At 44.9% G+C, this 18964-nt stretch overlaps 1 long non-coding RNA gene and 1 other non-coding gene across 2 annotated transcripts; both read right to left on the bottom strand.

Annotated features, from left to right (window-relative positions):
- Nucleotides 1-6992: 6992 nt before the first annotated feature.
- On the bottom strand, nucleotides 6993-18659 carry LOC108589177 (uncharacterized). Its single transcript, XR_001908302.4, has 3 exons — nucleotides 18599-18659; nucleotides 11633-12088; nucleotides 6993-10132 (listed from the first exon to the last, which is right to left on the bottom strand). It is a non-coding gene; the product is annotated as an uncharacterized LOC108589177 (long non-coding RNA).
- On the bottom strand, nucleotides 13464-13604 carry LOC118149650 (U4 spliceosomal RNA). The gene has a single exon (XR_004737207.1). It is a non-coding gene; the product is annotated as a U4 spliceosomal RNA (small nuclear RNA).
- Nucleotides 18660-18964: the final 305 nt, after the last annotated feature.

Below are 18964 nucleotides of genomic sequence, written 5' to 3'. Positions count from 1 at the left end.
AGTCTACCTGGAGATGCTGTCAGATCCCTCAGGTTGAGAGTTCAGTTCTAGAAGACTGCCCCCAACCTCAGATGCCAATCACAAACTCCAGGTTTGTTTTACCTGTGCTTCTGACTGATCAGCTGTAAACTGAGGTTTCCATGACCCCTTCCTTGGGTTTGATTAATTTGCTAGAGCAGCTCATAGAACTCCCAGGGAAACATTTACATTTACTTTTTTTTTTTGGAGACAAAGTCTCACTCTATCCCTTAGGCTGGAGTGCAGTGGCACAATCTCAGCTCAATGTAACCTCCACCTCTCGGGTTCAAGGGAGTCTCATCCTCAGCCTCCTGAGTAGCTGGGATAACAGGTGCCCACCACCACACCTGGCTAATTTTTGAATTTTTAGTAGAGACAGGTTTTGCGATGTTGGCCAGGCTGGTCTTGGACTCCTGACCTCAAGTGATCCACCCTCCTCAGCCTCCCAAAGTGCTGGGAGTGCAGGCATGAGCCACTGGGCCTGGCCGCCATGTTGCCTCTTAATGCACATGCTGGAGCTCACTGGCCCAGTACCTGAGATCTTCTTGGGAAGCTTACCTACTGGGAAATTGCCTTTCCCTGGAGCTGGTTGCAACCAATTGTTATTTTAGAGAGGCAGTGTGACAACTGTCTGACCATCACCACATGGTTTTCTGACATTCCTGGTGGGTGGGGGGTGCCCTCTCCTGCCTTGCTCATGCCTGGCTGGATACCTACTATAACACATGTACTCCATAAATATGTATAAATATAATTTGTCAATTTAAACAATAAAGACCTGGTGCGGTGGCTCTACAATCCCACAGTGTCTATAATCTCATACCTTTGGAAGGCTGTGGTGGAGGATTGCTTGAGCCCAGGAGTTCAAGACCAGCCTGGGCAGCCTGGCGAAATCCTGTCTCTACACAAACAAATAAAATTGGCCAGGCATAATGGCGTGTGCTTGTAGTCCTAGCTACTTGGAAGGTTGAGGTGGGAGGATTGCTTGAGCCCCGGCCATCGAGGCTGCAGCGAGCCATGATGGCACCACAGCACTCCAGCCTAGGTGGAGCTTCTCTCAAAAAAAAAAAAATAATAATAATAAAATAATAAATAAATTTTAAAACTTTGGGTCAGCCTGCCCACTGCATGGCTTGACTTTTTTTTTTTTTTTTTTAGACAGAGTCACACTCTGTTGCCCAGAGTGCAGTGGCACACTCTCAGCTCACTGCAACCTCCACCTCCTGGGTTGAAGCAATTCTCCTGCCTCAGCCTCCCGAATAGCTGGGATTACAGGCCTGCGCTGCCATAATATTTGCTTGGCTAATTTTTGTATTTTTAGTGGAGATGGGGGTCTCACCATGTTGGCCAGGCTGGTCTTGAACTCTTGACTTCAAGTGATCCACCCGCCTTGGCCTCCCAAAGGGCTGGAATTAGAGGTGTGAGCCACTGCGGCCTACCATGGCCTGACTCTCGATTGGCCTCCCTTCTACTCCTACCTACTCAAGACTTGACCCCCATCGTGTTTATGAGCAGGCTTATAGTGTATAAATTGCCTCAATCCCCTTCCTTTGTCTTGAGAGACAGGAGAGTTTGGCTAAAGGTGGGATAATCTTCAATGACTCTTCTGGTACTGAGTCACCTGTGCTTTTTCAGAGCTAACTGATAGACAAGAAGACCATACCAGGCACTGTGGCTCACACTTGTAATCCCAGCAGTTTGGGAGGTGGAGGCAGGTGAATCATGAGGTCAGGAGATCGAGACCATCCTGGCCAACATGGTGAAACCTCATCTATACTAAAAATACAAAAAAATTGGCTGGGTGTGGTGGCAGGTGCCTGTAGTTCCAGCTACTCAGGTGCCTGAGGCAGGAGAATTGCTTGAACACGGGAGGCAGAAGTTGCAGTGAGCTAAGTTCGCACCACTGTACTCCACCCTGGCAATAGAGCAAGACTCCATCTCAAAAAAAAAAGAAGGAGAAGACCACAAGTAAAATGATGCTAGATACTGGGGACAAAGAGGTATGAAATATGACCAGTGATCTCAAGGGACTTACAAGCCATTTGCTGTTTAAAATTTTAAAAAGTCAAACACTGAGGAATTTTCTGTCCAGAGAACTTCAGTGACTCCGTGTTGGCTGTAGGTAGAATGAAGGATTATTTCATTTATTATCCAATTCCAAACGTTTTGATAGTAAAAAGAGACACTATAATTACTGTAGACCAGACCCCAGCGGTCCATGCCTGTAATCCCAGCACTTTGGGAGGCTGAGGCAGGAGAATCGCTTGAGGCAAGGAGTTTGAGACCAGTCTGAGCAACATAGCAAGACCCTACAAAAATTTTAAAAATTAGCTGGGCATGGTGGCACATGTCTGCAGTCCTAGCTACTCAGGAGGCTGAGGCAATAGAATCACTTGAGACCAGGAGTTTGCGATTGTAGTGAGCTGTGATCTAGCCACTGCACTCCAGCCTGCACAGCAGAGTGAGACTCTGTCTCTAAAATAATTACAATAATAAAATTACCTAGGGAAAACAGACATAAACTATGCCTATCCTGGGCAAACCAGCACAAGTGGTCCTCGTAGCTATAGGAACATATTTAAGAAGAGCCCTAACACCTTTTACGCCTTTTTTTTTTTTTTTTTTTTTTGATAGAGGGACTCACTCTTCTTACCCAGGCTGGAGCACAGTGGTACAATCAGAATTCACTTCAGTCTCAACTTCCTGGGCTCAGGTCATCCTCCTACTTCAGCCTTCCAAGTAGCTGGGACTACAGTGTGCACTACAATACCTAGCTAATTTTTGTATTTGTAGTAGAGACGGGGTCTTGCCATGTTGTCCAGGCTGGTCTTGAACTCCTGGGCTCAAGTGATCCTACCCCCTCAGCCTCCCAAAGTGATAGGATTACAGGCATGAGCCAAGGCTCTCAGCTCCTAACACTTCTTATTCGTTGCTAAACTCACTTGGCCAAACCACAAAGTTTTTGCATTCAACTCTCCTACTACTTTGCACCTATTCCCATGCAGCTGAAGGTGACTGGGAAATACACAGCATGCTGACTGGTCTGCTCTAAATTCACGACCGTTTATCTCATGTGAACCCTGAATGCTGCACAGCAATCATGCCACATTTCCCTGAATCATCCATTCTCCCATGCTCCTGGACAACACTTTTGTGTCTCCTCCTCTCTCCTCAAAACTCCAACACCTCTTCCCTCCTCCTCGATCTGAGCTGAAGACCTTACCACTTCCACCCATCTGGCTGCCCCTGCACTCCTGCCCTCTGCCTGCTCTCCTGTTATTATCTGCGATCCCTGACGGGAGCCTTCACACTGCTTTGTCCTAGACCCTGTGTCCTCCAAGCCACTCAAGACTTTGCCCCAGCAATTCTTTCCTCTATCTCATGCTTCATTAATTTTTCCCTCTCATCATTTCCTTAGCACACAAACGTGCTATTATATCTCATCTCCCTTTTTTTTTTTTTTGAGACAGAGTTTCACTCTTGTTGCCCAGGCTGGAGTGCAATGGGGTAGTCTCGGCTTACTGCAACCTCTGCCTCCTGGGTTCAGGTGATTCTCCTGCTTCAGCCTCCCAAGTAGCTAGGATTGCAGGCATGCACCACCACACCCCGCTAATTTTGTGTTTTTAGTAGAGACAGGGTTTCTCCATGTTGGTCAGGCTGGTCTCGAACTCCAGACCTCAGGTGATCCTCCTGCCTACACCTGCCAAAGTGCTGGGATTACAGGCGTGAGCCACCGCACCTAGCCTCATCTCCCATCTTTAAAAAACCCTCTCTTGGCTTTGTTTTCCCTTCAGTTATCACCCAGTTGCCTTCCTCCATTCACACAAAATTATTTAAAGGAATATTCAGTCTCCAATTTCTCACCTTCCATTCTATCTTCAGCCCATTCCAGTGAGGTTTTTGTACCAGGGCTGGTTTGTGTGACCAATTGAATATGGCAGAAGTGGTATTAGGTTATGTATTGGGCTGTTCTCACATTTGCTGTAAAGAAATACCTGGATATAGCCACGTGCGGTGGCTCATGCCTGTAATCCCAGAACTTTGGGAGGCCGAGGCAGGTGGATCACTTGAGGTCAGGAGTTCGAGACCATCTTGCCAACATGATGAAACCCCGTCTCTACTAAAAATACAAAAAGTAGCTGGGCATGGTGGTGCGTGCCTGTAATACCAGCTACCCAGGAGGCTGAGCAGGAGAATCACTTGAACCTGGGAGGCAGAGGTTGCACCCCAGCCTGGGCAACACAGAGAGAAACTCCATCTCAAAAAAAAAAGAAATACCTGGCTGGGCACGATAGCTCACACCTGTAATCCCAGCACTTTGGGAGGCTGAGGCATGCAGATCACTTGAGATTAGGAGTTTGAGACCAGCTTGGCCAACATGGTGAAACCCCATCTCTACTAGAAATACAAAAATTAGCCAGGCATGGTGGCTCGTGCCTGTAGTCCCAGGTACTCAGGAGGCTGAGGCAGGAGAATTGCTTGAACCCAGGAAGTGGAGGTTGTAGTGGGCTGAGATCGTGCCACTGCACTCCAGCCTGGGTGATAGAATGAGACTGTATCTCAAAATAAATAAATAAACTAAATCAAATAAAAATGTTAAGAAAAGAAATATTTTAGAGGCTGGGTAATTTATGAAGAAAAAATTAATTGGCTCATGGTTCTGCAGTCCATACAGGAAGCATAACAACTTCTGCTAGTGGGGAGGCCTCAGGAAACTTAAATCACGGCCAAAGGCAAAGGGGGAGCAAGCTCGTCCCATGACTGGAGCAGGAGCAAGGAGCCAGGGAGGAGGTGCTGCTCATTTTTCAATGACCAGATCTCATGACAACTCACTCACTACCACAGGGACAGTACCAATGGGGACGGTGCTAAACCATTCATGAGAACTCCACCCCATGATCCAGTCACCTCCCTCCAGGCCCCTCCTCCAACACTGGGGATTGCATTTCAATATGAGATTTTGGTAGGAACACACATCCAAACTCTACCAGGCTACCACTGATACTCAGTTATAAAAGATTGCAGGGCCTGGTGTGGTGGCTCATACCTATAATCCCAACACTGGGAGGCTAGAATGGGTAGATTGCTTAGAGTTTGAAACCAGCCTGGGCAACATGGCAAAACCTTATCTCTACAGAAGTGAAAAAGAAAAAAGAAAAAAAATTGCTTTTTTAAAAAGATTTCAGCTTTCATCTTGAGCAGGTCGCCCCTCCCTTCAGAAGCCTTCTCTCCGGTGATGACAAGTGGCCATATCATAGGCAGTCCTCTGGTGGGAGAGGGAACTGAAGCCTCTTGCCAACAGCCATTTGAGTAAGCATGGAAGTTCACAGCACATACGTTGACTACAAGCTCGTGAAGGATCCTGAGCCAGAGCCACTCCAGGTAAGCCACTCCTGTTTTCCTAACCCTCAGAAACGATATGAGGCCAGGCATGGTGGCTCATGCCTATAATCCCAGCACTTTGGGTGGGTGGATCACTTGAGGTCATGAGTTTGAGACAAGCCTGGGCAGTACAGTGAAACCCCATCTCTACTAAAAATACAAAACAGCTGGGCATGGTGGTGCACATCTGTAGTCCCAGCTACTCGGGCGGCTGAGGCATGAGAATTGCTTGAACCTGGAGGCAGAGGCTATAGTGAGCCAAGATCACCCCACTGCACTCCAGCCTGGGCAACAGAGTGAGACCCTGTCTAAAAAAAAAAAAGAAAGAAAAAGAAAAAGAAACTATGCAAGAGAATAAAGTTGTTAAGTTGTTAAGTTTTGGGATAATTTGTTATGTAGCAAAAGCTAATATAGATCATAGCCAAACCCATCCCTGACATGTCACATTGACTCTTCTGCTTTATGCTTTTCATCTTGGCTTTGATTACTACCTAACACACTATGGATTTTATTTATTTATTTTGGGTTTGTTTATCTCCCCAACTAGGATGTAAATTGCCACAGGGCAAGGATTTGTGTCTGTTTTTTTCACTGCCGTGTCTCCAACACTCAGAACAGAGTCTGGCATACAGGAGGGACTCAACGAATATTGGTCAAATGAATACATAAATGAATGAAGGAGTCTGATCCCAGCCTTTCATCTGAAAATTCTTCTATACAAATTGGTGATCCTAATCATTTACTCACAGTTCTTCAAGATTTTTATTCCATAACCCGTGCAGTCAGTTTTGCTGTAGCACAACATCTGTGCTCCTAAAATCACCCTGTTATGCAGAAAGCATGAGATAAAAACTACAGGGCTGGCTGGGCGCAGTGGCTCATGCCTGTAATCCCAGCACTGTGGGAAGCTGAGGTGGACAGTCATCTGAGGTCAGGAGTTTGAGACCAGCCTGGCCAACATGCTGAAACGCCATCTCTACTAAGAATACAAAAATTAGCCGGGTGTGGTGGTGAGCACCTATAGTCCCTACTTGGGAGGCTGAGGCAGGAGACTTGCTTGAACCCAGGAGGCGGAGGTGGCAGTGAGACAAGATAGTGCCACTGCACTCCAGCCTGGGCAACAGAATGAGACTCCACCTCAATTAAAAAAAAAATAACCCCAAAAACAATAGGGCTAATGGGAAAAATAGAGTTGGGTTATATCATTCAGAAGTTTTGTCACAATAAGAAGAAAAAAGATAGGAATCTAATAAAATTATAGCACAGTTCACACATTAAATTGTTAAGAAATACATACATGATGCAATAAATATGGCACAGTATCCTGAAACAGACATTAATTTTGTACATGGAAGTGGTTGTTGGAAGGGGTGTAGCTTATGAGTTACTGTGACGTGGTGGAAAGAGGGTTTCCACACCCTGTAAACTCAGTTAGGTGGTAGAAATGTGAGAGGTGTCCTGTGTGCATTTTGTGTACTTCTGCCCTGTTTGGTTCAGCTGAGTAGAGTTTTCTCTGTTCATCTAGTGTTTCTCAGGGCAAAATCATGCACAAGCAAATGCAAAATCTGTATTACACTCACATTGCTCCCTAATATATGAATCGGGTTGAAACAAATTCATGTTTTCAAAACAGGACTTAGAGCAGAACCGACTGTGTCTTTGTTTATACTATTTCCCAGGGCTATAATAGTCTTCCTTATCCTTCTTGCCTGGCCAATTCCACCTTTACTTCAAGGTCCCTTTTCCACTGTCTCCTTTATTGCCTACATAGACTCTATCTTCTTTGAACATTCATATGCTTTCTTCTCACTTACAAAAATACATATTTTATTTTTTTAGGGCAGTTTTAGACTCACAGCAAAATTGCAGAAGGTATAAAGAGTTCCTAGAGGCCCCCTGCTTCCACACATCACAGCCTCCCCATTATTAACATCCCACACCAGAGTGGTACATTTGCTACAGTTATGAGCCTATATCAACACATCATTATTGCCCAAAGACTGCCGTTAACACGAGAGTTCGCTCTTGGTATTGTAGATTCTGTGGGTTTGGACAAGCATAAAGTTACATGTATCCACCATTATGGTGTCATACAGAATTGTTTCACCACCTCAAAGATCCTCTGTGTTCTGCCTATTCATCCATCTCCATAGTTTTACCTTTACCAGAATGTCATATAGAGTATGTAACTTTTGGACACATAGAGTATGTAACTTTTTTGATTGGCTTTTTTTGTGTGTGTGTGGAATTTTGCTCTTGTTGCCCAGGCTGGAGTGCAATGGTGTGATCTTGGTTCACCGCAACCTCTGCCTTCCAGGTTCAGGCAATTCTTCCGCCTCCCAGGTTCAAGCAATTCTCTTGCCTCAGCCTCCCAAGTAGCTGGGATTACAGGCATGGGCCCAGCTCATTTTCTTTCTTTCTTTTTTTGAGACAAAGCTTTGTTCTTGTTGCCCAAGGCTGGAGTGCAATGGCATGATCTCAGCTTACCACAAACTCCACCTTCCATGTCCAAGCGATTCTCCTGCCTCAGCCTCTCTAGTAGCTGGGATTACAGGCATGTGCCCCCACACCCGGCTAATTTTGTATTTTTAGTAGAGATGGGTTTCTACACGTTGGTCAGGCTGGTCTCAAACTCTCAACCTCAGGTGATCTGCCCACCTCGCCCTCTCAAAATGCTGGAATTATAGGCATGAGCCACCACACCCAGCCAGCTTTCTTTTTTTAAGACTTAATAATATGCATTCAAATTTCCTCCATTTTCAAAAATTCAGTAATATTCATTTAAGTTTTCCTTTTCATGGCTTGATATTTCATATCCTTTTAGTGCTAAATAATTCCATTGTTTAGAGGAACCACAATTTAACGAACCATTCACCTACTGAAGGAGATCTTGGTTGCTTTCAAGTTTCCGCAATTATGAAAAAAGCTGCCATAAATATCCATGTGCAGGTTTTTGTATGGTCATAGATTTTCAGCTCCTTTGAATTAATACAAAAGAGTGCAATTTCTGGATCATATGAAAAGAGTATGCTTAGTTTTCTAAGAAATCACCAAACTGTCTTCCAAAGGGGCCACACAATTTTGCATTCTCCCACAGTAAATGAGAGTTCCTATTGCTCCACATCCTCATCAGCATCTGGTGGTGTATGTGTTCTGGATTTTGACTATTCTAATAGGTATGTAGTTCAATTCTCACTTCTATTTTATTGCCATCTTCAGTTACTAAGTTGACATCACAATATTAGTTCACATTCTTTTTTTTTTTTTTAAAGACAGGGTTTCTCCATGTTGGTCAGGCTGGTCTTGAACTTCCCACCTCAGGTGATCCACCTTCCTCAGCTTCCCAAAGTGCTGGGATTACAGGCATGAACCACTGCTCCTGGCAATATTAGTTTACATTACACCTATGTCTATCTTTCCAACTAGCTCTAAACTACTTGAGAACAGGAGTGGCTGGGCATGGTGGCTCATACCTGTAATCCCAGCACTTTGGGAGGTTGAGGTGGGCAGATCACCTGAGGTCGGGAGTTCGAGACCAGACTGACCAACATGGAGAAACTCCATCTCTACTAAAAGTACATAATTAGCTGGGCATGGTGACACACGCCTGTAATCCTAGCTACTCAGGAGGCTGAGGCAGGAGACTCACTTGAATCCAGGAGGCAGAGGTTGCAGTAAGCCGAGATCATGCCATTGCACTCCAGACTGGGCAACAAGAGCAAAACTCAGTCTCAAAAACAAAACAGGAGTGGCATCCAATTATTGTATCCTTTGCTCATCTTCAGTCCTCATCTTAGGCATTGTCTTGCATACAATGGCTATTGAAAATGATTTTTTAACTTGATTTTGCTCCTGAGGCGGGACTAGATAAGGCCTCTTTCATCACGTAGCTCAGTGCCCGATGAAAGCAGCAGGATGGCTCGTAGAGAAAATTCAGACCAGGAATGGGTGCAGAAAACAAAAACCTGAGAGTGAAAATAAACATGGCAAAGATAAATGTAACAATGAGTCCAAGAACAGGGCAGTGCTCCATGATCATGTGTTTGTCAGTTTAATCAGGGAATTAATCCTAGAATGCCTGAGTTTTTATCAGAATTTTAAAGAAAAGGACAGTTTTAACTCAAAATTTAAAACTTCTTACCTAGAAGAAGAATAGCCCTTGGTACTGAACACCTAGTACACCAGCACACCCTAAATTAATACCTCCTAACCCTGAAGGTTGGCTAATATTACATTTCTCCCACAAAGGCAGCGGGCAGAGCCACAGCACCAGCAATGAGCCACCTGGGCAGTACGGTCTGGGACTGGTGGCAGGGAGTGGGAATCACTTTTGTGCCTCACTGATGGGGCATCAATTTGAGAAGCAGAAATGGACTGGGCCCTATCACTGCTCATTCCAGGCAGTACCATTCAGATGCCAGTCTCCGTGAACCCTCTGTACACCAACTGGATATGAGCCTTTACAGGGAAACTGACAACACACCTGATTCCAGCTGTGCGTTGGGTGAGGGGAGGATACGTGGTCAGGGAGTGGGGTACTAGTCTATTTTCACACTGCTATAAAGAAATGTCCACAAGCGGGTATTTCATAAAGAGAATTAATTGACTTTCGATTCTGCAGGCTGTACAGGAAGCATGGCAGCATCTGCTTCTGGTGAGGCCTCAGGGAGCTTTTATTCATGGCAGAAAGCGAGGCTGCAGCAGGCATCTTCACATGGCTGGAAGCAGGCCCCTTCACAGGAAGAAGAGAGAGAGATCCAGGTCTCATGAGAACTCTTGACACAAGAACAGGACCAAAAAAGGATGGAGCTAAACCATTCAGGAAGGATCCACCCCCACGATCCAATCACCTCCCACCAGGCCCCACCTTCAACAGTGGGATTACAATTGAACGTAGGATTTGGGTGGGGACACAGATCAGAACCATCTCAAGCGGGGAGGATGGTGCAACAATGCTAGAACTAGCTCTAGAGGTATAAGTAGAGCCTAACACAAAACAAAAACACACCATATACATATGTGTATATATATATATATATATATTTTTTTTTTTTTTTTGAGGTGGGGTCTCTCCCAGTCACCCAGGCTGGAGTGCACTGGCTCGATCTCAGCTCATTGCAACCTCTGCCTCCTGGGTTCAAGCGATTCTCCTGCTTCAGCCTCCCAACTAGCTGGGATTACAGGCATTCGCTAACACACCCAGCTAATTTTTTTTTAATCTTTAGTAGAGTGGGGTTTCACCATGTTGGCCAGGCTGCTCTTGAACTCCTGACCTCATGATCTGCCCACCTCGGCCTCCCAAAGTGCTGGGATTATAGGCATAAGCCACTCTGCCAGGCCCACAGTGTGTTATTAATTCTAAAAATCAGACCTCGAGCTTATGGTTACTTTACATGTCGCCAGGGCTGGAGTGCAGTGGCATGACCTCAGCTCACTGCAACCCCCGCCTCCCAGGTTCAAGTAATTCTCCTGCCTCAGCCTCCCAAGTAGCTGGGATTACAGGCACCCACCACCATGACCAGCTAATTTTTTTGTACTTTTAGTAGAGCTGGGGTTTCACCATGTTGACCAGGCTGGTCTCAAACTCCTGACCTCATGATTTGTCCACTTTGGCCTCACAAAACGTTGGGATTACAGGAATGAGCCACTGCTCCCAGCTGAATTTTGTTTTAAGCTTCTGTCCTTGTCCTCTGTTGTTTGGAATGAATTATAAACATGCACAATGGTGGTTTAATCCAAACTTTAATGTCTTTTTCCTTCTCTGCCCTCCCTTGATGTGGGGAGTGGGGGTGGGAGGAGTCAGGAGGAAACTTCTGAAAAGCAGATTTTCCAGTTTGGCTAGAAAATAGATTACTCGCCCCAACCACCCTCCTCTCCTCCTAAAACATGACTGTCCATACATCAGAAATTCCCATTGCTATTTATCTTATTGGAGGGAATTGACTGGTTTGATAGAGAAAGAAAATCAAATAAACACTCAGAAATGATTCATAAATCTGTTTAGATTGGTTGAATATATAGGAGTCCTGATGATCTTTACCGGCCCTGATACAATTTAACACATTAGGATTAAAATGACCACGTGAATAATGCTCGGTATAAGTGGGCACCAATAGTGGTGTTTTTTGCTAATCTATGGGAGAAAAACATTTCAATTTTTAATTGTAGAAATGTGATTCTATTCATTAGTAACTCCCCCCACACCCCACAAGAGAGGAAACAGCACCTTTACCTGAACAATAGCAGCGAAATCTTTCAGCCTGAGAAAAGAGTTTTGAATTGGGATAATCGTAATGGTCTTGGGTATCTATCCCCGCCTGGGAATTGCATTGAGTTTGGGGCTCACTCTGCTGTTGTCTTGGTTTGTGCCAAGGACATCAAAAGAAAAGAGTAAATGTTACCACCTCTACTTTGGAAGAATAATGAGATTCTGTGTGGCCCTTCAGAGCCCTCAGTCCACCCTGCGCAAGCCTGCTTCAGGCCTAGTAGCCTCTCCTTTCCATCATTATGGAGTATATCAGTCTTCAAGAGCTGCCATAACAAAATGCCACAGACTGTGTGCCTTCATCAACAGGTATTTAATTGCTTGCAGTTCTGGAGGCCAGGAGTCCCAGACCACGGTCTTGCAGAGTTGGTTTCTGATGAGGGCTGTCTTCCAGGCTTACCGATGTCTACCTTCTCACGATGTCTGCACATGGCAGGGAGAGAAAGAGTGAGCTCTCTGGTGCCTCTTCTTACAAGGATCCTAATCCTGTCAGGGCTCTACCCTTATGACCTCATTTAATCTTTTTTTTTTTTTTTTTTTGAGACGGAGTTTTGCTCTTGTTACCCAGGCTGGAGTGCAATGGCGCGATCTCGGCTCACCGCAATCTCCTCCTCCTGGGTTCAGGCAATTCTCCTGCCTCAGCCTCCTGAGTAGCTGGGATTATAGGTACGTGCCACCATGCCCAGATAATTTTTAGTATTTTTAGTAGAGATGTGTTTTCATTATGTTGACCAGGATGGTCTCGATTTCTTGACCTCGTGATCCACCCGCCTCGGCCTCCCTAAGTGCTGGGATTACAGGCTTGAGCCGCTGAGCCGGGCCGACCTCATTTAATCTTGATTACTTCCTTACTCCAAACCCAGTCACATTTTAAGGTTAGAACTCCAACATTTGCAATTCAGTCTATAGCATGCTGCCCCTACCCCCACAGAAAAATCATGTCTTCATTGCATGTAGAATATGTTTTCTCCATCTCAACAGCCTCGAAAATATTTTTAAAATTTTTTTTTTTTTTGAGACAGAATCTCACTCTGTTTCCAGGATGGAGTGCAGTGGCATGATCTCAGCTCACTGTAACCTCTGCCTCTTGGGTACAAGCAATTATACTGTCTCAGACTCCCTAGTAGCTGGAATTAGAGGTGCACACCACCACACCCAGCTAATTTTTGTATTTTTAGTAGAGATGCGGTTTCACCATGTTGACCAGGTTGGTCTCGATCTCTTGACCTCACGATCCACCTGCCTTCGCCTCTCAAAGTGCTGGGATTACAGACATGAACCACAGTTCCTAGTCTTAAATTTTAAAATTTATTTTAAAATTTTATTATATTTACATCTTCTTGGATACCAATTTTTAAATTTTATTTAAAAAAATTTTTTTTGAGATGGAGTCTTGCTCTCTCACCCAAGCTGAAGTGCTATGGTGGGATCTTGGCTCACTGCAACCTTTGCCACCCAAGTTCAAGTGATTCTCATGTCTCAGCCTCCCAAGTAGCTGATATTATAGGTTCCCACCACCACACACAGCTAATTTTTGTATTTTTAGTAGAGAGAGGGTTTTACCATGTTGGCCAGGCTGATCTCGAACTCCTGACCTGAAGTGATCCACCCATCTTGGCTTCCCAAAGTGTTGGGTTACTGGTGTGAGCCACTTCACCCAGCTTGAATACCAACTAAAATTTTGTTTTTTAATTTTATTATATTTACATCTTCTTTTTAAAACTTTTATTATATTTACATCTTCTTCCCTAAAATCTTAACACATTCCAGCATTAATTCCTTTTTTTTTTAAATTCAGTCTCTGTAGAGACTGTCAAAAATTGCCAGTGCCAACTGTATTGCAAGTCATCACAGCAGAGTATTGGGAAAAGTTTTCGATTAGCAATAATCGTGCCTTGGACAAACCTCATTGGCTACAATACTGCCACTGTGCAAAGCTTCCAGCATTAATTCTAAAGTCCAAAGTCTCGTCTAAATATTATCTAAATCAGATATGAGTGAGACTTGCAGTACATTCATCCTGAGGCAAAATTCCTCTCCAGCTGTGAACCTGTGAAACCAGACAAGTTATATACTTCCAGATACAATGGTGGACAGCCATATGATAGACATTCCCATTCCAAAAGGGAGAAACTGGAAAGAAGAAAGGGATGATGATCCCAAGCAACTCCAAAATCTAGCAAGACAAATTCTATTAAATTTTAATTCTCAAAAATAATGATCTTTAGTTCAATGCTCTGCCTTTCAGACCCACCAGGAAGTCTGTCCCACATTTAGGAACTACTGGAGGAGTAGTCTCACCTTCACAGCTCTGCCCCACAGGGATTTATACCCTCAGGGCTCCACAGTGTGGCCCCACCCACAAGGCTTCAGTCGGAGGCTGTCTGGCCTCTTGAAACTGAGGCAATCACACCATCCTTTGAAACCAAGGAGGCCGCCCTGATGATATCTGAATTGCCTTTGAGGTCATTCTTCACTTTACTTGCAGAATAAGGATCTGAGAAGTCCACAGCCTTATTTTATTTCATCTTGTTTTCTCTGCTTTATTTAGTTCAAACTGGCAATGTCTTTGCTGGTATAATCACATCTCTATTCCTGGTTTTGCTAAGAAGGTTGATGAAGTTTATGAGTCTTACTCATGACCTCTTTATCAAATAGCTGTTCAGCCTTAGTTTTGTTTTTTGTTTTTTTTTTCAGAATAAATTTTTTTATTTTTTGTTTCTTTCCTTTTATTGTTTTCAATATGGATAGACTTTCTCAAATCCTCTATTTCTTGTTTCTTTATGCTTAACAATTCCTTTTTCAACTCATTTCTTTCCTTTCTGATTTTTCTGTAAGCAGTCAGGAGGAACAAAGTTGTTCCTTCAACACTCTGCTTAGAAATCTCCTTAGCTAAATATCCAATTATGTTGCTTATAAGTTCTGCTTTCCACAAAACACTTCACCACTTTATTTATTTATTTATTTATTTATTTTTGAGACAAAGTATTGCTCTGTCACTCATGCTGCAGTGCACTGTCATCTTGGCTCACTGCAACTTCTACCTCCTGGGTTCAAGCAATTTTCATGCCGCAGCCTCCCAAGTAGCTGGGATTACAGGCATGTGCCACCACACTCTGCTAATTTTTGTAGTTTTAGTAGAGATGGCTGAGGTTTCACCATGTTGACCAGGTTGGTATCAACTTCTGGCCTCAAGTGATCTGCCCACCTTAGCCTTTCAAAGTGCTGGGATTACAGGTGTGAGCCCCCATGCCCAGTCTTCTTCACCACTTTATAACAGGTTGCCTTTCCTCCAGTTTCCAACAACATGATCCTCATTTCTGTCTGACATCTCACCAGAATTACCCTTAACACCCATGTTTCTAGCATGCACCTTAAAAATCTTCCAGCTTCTACCCATTACCCAGTTCCAAAGCCACTTCTACATGTTTAGATATTTGTTACAGCAGCACCTCATGTCTCACTACCAAAATGTACATTAGGTAGAATTCTCCAGAGAAACAGTATAAGCTGTGTGTGTGTGTGTGTGTGTGTGTGTGTGTTTCTGATGAGAGAGAGAGAGAAAGCGAGAGAGAGAGAGAGAGAGAGAGAGAGAGAGAGAGAGAGAGAGAGAGAGAGAGAGAGAGAGAGAGAGAGAGAGAGGAGAGAGAGAGAGAGAGAGAGAGAGAGAGAGAGAGAGAGAGAGAGAGGTACTAGGGAAATTGGTTCATGTGATTATTGAGGCTAAGAAGTTGCAAGATCTGCACTCAGCAAGCTAGAGACCCGAGAGCAACAGTATAGTTCTAGTCCAAGTCTGAAGGCCTGAGTCCCAGACAGCAAGTGGTATAAATTGAGGTTCAAAAGCCAGCAAGATTGAGACCCACAAGGAGCTGATGTTTCAGTTAGAGCCAAAGGCAGAAGACCAACATCCTAGTTCAAGCAGTCAGACAGATACAATTCCGTTTTACTGAGCATTTTTGTTCTATTCAGGCTTTTGACTGATTGAATGAGGCTCACCCATATTAGGGAAGAGAATCTGCTTCACACAGTCTTCTGATTCATATGTTTAGCTCATCCAGAAATGCTTCCACAGGCACATCCCGAATAATGTTTGACCAAATGTCTGGGCACCTCATGTCCCAGTTGAGTTGACACATAAAATGAACTATTATAGGAATAATTCAAGGGAGGTAATAATAGACTATTTAGACATTTCCCTCCACAAGCTTTAAGTATATACTAAGTGCAAAGTCCCATTCCCAAGGCTCTTTCAATGCAAATTTAGTTCTGTTCTGTCTGATATTATTCTGACTGTGGAACTGGCTGTTACCACAGATAGTGAGTTTTTGTCCACCGAGGTCTTTCTGTAGCTGCCAGCTGGATGGCCTAGTCTAGCTCACAGTTTCTAAGATTCTAGGTAATGAATGGTGATAATGTTATAAAACAGGTAGTAGTTTAAGGAAGGAAGGGAGGAAGAAGCTGTACTAGACCAGTTGTGTGTGTCTTATGGATTACCAGGGAAGCCTGTTTAAAACGTAGGTGCTGATTCAGGAAGCCTCAGATTCTGCATTTCTATCAAGTTCTCAGGTGATGCTGATGCTGCTGGGCCAGAGACAACGTTTTGAGTGGCAAGGTATTAGATGAAGTTTAAGGTCCCTTCTGATTCTCTAAATTCAGTCCAATTCAGCAAGTGCTCATTGAGAACTCATTGCGTACCATGATGCCATGAAGCAGCCAGTAGAGGTATGAAAGTATTTTCTGCCTTCAAAAAGCTAACTTATATTTAGAAAGCTGGACAAATATCAAGCCTGGCCAGCACGGTGAAATCTTGTCTCTACTAAAAATACAAAAGTTAGCCGGGTATGCTGGTGGGCACCTGTAATCCCAGCCACTTGGGAGGCTGAGGCAGGAGAATCACTTAAATCCAGGAGGCGAATGTTGCAGTGAGCCAAGATCATGCCATTGCACTCCAGCCTGAATGACAAGAGCAAGACTCAAAAACAAAAACAAAAACAAAACAAAAAAAAAAGGAAAAGAAAAAGAAAGCTGGACAAATAGCCACAAGTCCCACAGATTACACAATGACTCAACCTTCTGGGTCAACCTGAATATCTAGACTCTTAGGATGGCATCTGCTTGAATTTTTTTTTTTTGAGACAGAATTTCGCTCTTGTTACCCAGGCTGGAGTGTAATGGCGCGATCTCGGCTCACTGCAACCTCCACCTCCTGGGTTCAGGCAATTCTCCTGCCTCAGCCTCCCGAGTAGCTGGGATTACAGGCACGCATCACCATGCCCAGCTAGTTTTTTGCATTTTTAGTACAGATGGGGTTTCACCATGTTGAGCAGCATGGTCTCAGTCTCTTGACCTCGTGATCCACCCTCCTTGGCCTCCCAAAGTGCTGGAATTAAAGGCGTGAGCCACCGTGCCCAGCCCGAATTTTTTTTTTTTAAGACGGAGTTTCCCTCCTGTTGCCCAGGCTGGAGTGCAATGGGGTGATCTTGGCTCACCACAACCTCTGCCTCCCAATCAGTTCTGCCTCAGCCTCCCAAGTAGCTGGGATTACAGACACACACACCACCACGCCCGGCTCATTTTGTATTTTTAGTAGAGACTGAGTTTCTCCATGTTGGTGAGGCTGTTCTTGAACTCTCGACCTCAGGTGATCCACCTGCCTCGGCCTCCCAAAGTGCTGGGATTGCAGCATGAGCCACCACACCTGGTGAAATTTTTATATAAAAGCCTTTCCAAGAAATTTGGTCTCAATTTTTTTGAGGAAGCCAAAGAACTGAAATTTAGTAGCTTAGTCACCTAAAAAAAAAAAAATAAGCTGAGTAGAATAATAATACAAAGAAGAAGATCAGCTAGATGATAAACTGTAAGGTTCTATCTAAGCCCATGAGGGCAGTCATAGTGGGCTGTGACACTGAGAAAACCGAGTACCCTAGCCGTGTGCAAAGGGGGCCCTGGGAAAGGACACCTCTAACTCAATGTTCTAGGGTCCGAGCTTCTCTAGAAAGGAATGCAGGGGTGATACGGAGTGGAATAGCCAGGACTGTGGATGAAGGTCATGGACACCCCTGTGGGAATGGCCATACGGCCTAAGGAAGGGCTAGTGCACCCCAGTCTTTTCCCAAGCTAGGACTAGTTTCCCTGGCCTCTTAGGTTCATCTGGCAGTGGCAGAGGTGGGGAGGGAAGTTGGGAGCTAGTCAAGAGACTGGTAAAATCTCAAACAAGGATGGGAGAAAGCAGTGTCTGTGGGGGTGGCATGGGGAACTTGTGGGCACAGTGGAGGAAGAGGTGGAATGACAGGGTGGGACCCTTTATGGCCTTGGCTATTATGTATGTGAAAAGCCAGCAAAACCCTTGCTAAGTAGGGCCTTTTATAGTCAATCACTCAAGCTGTCTTGTGATTTGGGGCGAGGGCAGAATCCACGGCTCTGATGATCCTCTTCACACACTCCAGTTCTCAGCCCCAATTGCCCAGACCTAATCTCCACTCGGCTAGCTTCCCTCCATGGAGGCCACGAGAAGATAGAGGGCAGCTGGAAGTCCTGATAGAGACCCTCCCCACTTGGTCTCTTCCCACACACACACACACACACACACACCCCTAACCAGGCCAGTGACTTGAGCTCAGACTGCCTGGAACTGGTGGGGGTTGGAAAAAGGGGAGGGAGGAGGAGGAAAGGAAGAGAAGAATCAAACAGAAACCTTCTCATCTTTCTATCAGCAGCCATGCAAGGAATATTGTTCAGTATGGCACAAAAGCGGCACTGAAAATAGCTGCAGCCAGAGCGGGGCTGCCAACCACTGCCTGAGATAACGTCTACTTGGAGACACTGGTGTCTTTGTGGGGCTGTCAGTGTCCCTATTGTTCCGAGCCTATTGCCTGGGGAATATTGTTCCCCGCTTTTGTCTCCCCCGGCTCACTTTTGTTTGCCTTTACTTACCATTTCATTCCCGCTCCCTTTGTGCGCTCCCATTCCTTCCTTTGTCTCTCCCTCTAAGCCTGCCTGTGGCTGTGGATTGGTGCCCAGGGACACAATAGGCCCTACCCCCTCCCAACCTACAGCCCCACCCCGAGCCACACACACCCCATAGTTCCATTCTGCTTCTCCTTCTCCCAAGTGGCACCCAAGATGTCCCAAAGGCAAGAAAGCCTTGAGGGAGGGTGGGCTCCAAGCAACCCACTCCCTTCCTGGTCACAGGGCAGAAAGGCCATTAGAATATTTGGTTCCCAGAGGAGGTCTGAAACGTCTGATGTGGGTCCCTGCCTCTTTTTCTTTCTTTCCTTTTTTTTTTTTTTTTTTTAACAA

The sequence above is a fragment of the Callithrix jacchus genome, chromosome 19 (genome assembly GCF_049354715.1).
Source record: "Callithrix jacchus isolate 240 chromosome 19, calJac240_pri, whole genome shotgun sequence".
Lineage (NCBI taxonomy): Eukaryota > Metazoa > Chordata > Mammalia > Primates > Cebidae > Callithrix > Callithrix jacchus.
Note: the sequence above shows the minus strand (reverse complement) of the source record. Positions and strands in the feature narration are given on the sequence as shown.